The sequence below is a fragment of the Otolemur garnettii genome, unplaced genomic scaffold (genome assembly GCF_000181295.1).
Source record: "Otolemur garnettii isolate 467f Iridium unplaced genomic scaffold, OtoGar3 scaffold00363, whole genome shotgun sequence".
Classification (NCBI taxonomy): domain Eukaryota; kingdom Metazoa; phylum Chordata; class Mammalia; order Primates; family Galagidae; genus Otolemur; species Otolemur garnettii.
This window is the reverse complement of record NW_003852758.1, coordinates 230,534-232,577: the sequence shown is the minus strand read 5'-3', so window position 1 is coordinate 232,577 and position 2,044 is coordinate 230,534.

Below are 2,044 nucleotides of genomic sequence, written 5' to 3'. Positions count from 1 at the left end.
CCACAACGCCCGGCCATTTTTTGGTTGCAGCCGTCATTGTTGTTTGGCGGGTCCGGGCTGGGGATTCGAACCCTCCACCTTAGGTGTACGTGGCTGGCGCCTAGAACTTTCATACCTCACTTCACACAGCTGCTGTGTTCCCCTATAGCCTGGTTCAAAAGGAGGCTCGGTAGAATTGGATGAGGGAGGCACAGACTGCTTTTGACTCCACCAAATGCACCTTTAAGATGGCATAGGTACTGCATATCTTTGACCCGGTGTGGCTGTAAACTAGATGTGTATGTCACTGCTGAGGTCTTAGGGTGGGATCTTTGGCAACACTTGAAACACCTAAGGCAACCTATAGGGTACTGGTGGAAGAGGGCAGAAGTATGATATCCCTTGGTGGAAAACAGCTGATGGCTGTATAAGTGGCCCTCCTGGCAATGGAGTGTATCACTGCCACAGCCCCTATTACTGTCCATATCATGTACTCTATTGCCATTTGGGTACAGGACTGGAACACTAGGCCATGCAGTGGCACAGCACGAATTCTGACCCTGGCTAAGTAGGGGACTTATTTACAGCATTGCCATGCCCTCAGCTACAGCCCAGTATGGGCCAACTTACAGGAAGAATTGGGTCCCATGACCTACACAGATGCTAGAGCACAGAATCTCTAAGTAATTGAAGGTGAGCTGTAAGTTAGTCCCTTTAAGGAGAGGCTTCCCCTGATTTCCGAAATCCCATGGTATACTGGCAGCTCAAGTCTAGGGCAGCCTGTGTGGTGGATGGCTATAGCCTTTCACTTGCTAAAAGAAGGTATTTGGCTTGATATAGGAACCAGGCAAAGCAGCTAATGGACTGAGTTATGAGCGAGATGGCTAGTGGTTGCTAATAAGCCATTGCTGCTAATGATTTATACAGACAGCCAGGCTGTTTTTAGGGTTTGATCCTTTAGATAGACATGTGGCACCTAAACCACTGGATGGTTATGCACAGGTCATTGAGCCAGGCCATATGGCAAGCCAGGCCATATGGCAAGTCATTTGGCATGCTCCACCCTAGCTAAAGTCTGGTGGCTAGATACCACCCTTCAGAAGATGGTACCTAGTGACTATATCACTGTCTATTGCACATTGAACAGAAAACTGTATGGGCCACTATGAAGGCTTAGAATTTGTCCATCACCTATGCTGATGTGCTCGCCGCTTGTGACTAATGTGTGGTATGTTCCAAGGAGCACACTTGATGACCCGTAGCCTCAGATAGACAGGTAATGTGAGGATGGGTCCCCTAAATGTGCTGGCAAGTAGACAATATCAGCCCACAGCCCAAGTCAGATGGTTATTGACATCTGATGACATGACACCGCCACAGGGCTATTGGTTGCCAACCCAGCCTGCCATCTAGATCAGCAGGTGGTACACTAAGCCCTGGAATGGCTTTGTGCTAATTACGGTCTTCCACTGCTGGCGAAAAGTGATAAGGGGACCCATTTCATGGGCACCCCAATACTACAGTGGGCTAAGGACACGGATGTGGAATGGAAAAATACCAAACCCCATACCAATTATAGGCTTCCAGTATCATTGAAGGATACAATAGCCTTTTGAAGAGGGGGTTGTGCTCTACAGGCCTGACATAATCTTGGAGGGCTGGACAAAGTGTGTGTGGGACATACTGTAAATCTGAATGAGTGGAGCAGGCGTGGTGGGCTGGCTGCAGTGGAAGCTCTCCTTCACAATACTATGGCACCTATCCAGTTGCAGAGACAGACTAAGGATGACTTACTGAAACCTGGCTTTGGAAGACAAGAGCAACATTTCGTTACCCATCCCCAAAGGATTCACCAAAGGTCAATAAACCACATGTACATGGGCATGGACCATACACGCCCCCCCATATAGGATGGGTGGCCCTCTTGACACCCTTGGAGAAGAGGCTTGGAAACTGACCTCCACATGATTCCCTGGATCACGGGACAGTGCCCCGCCCATCAAAGTTGATTACCCAGGGGCAAAGGAGGGAGAAACGTTTGAAAAGTGAACCTCGGCTCGGCGCC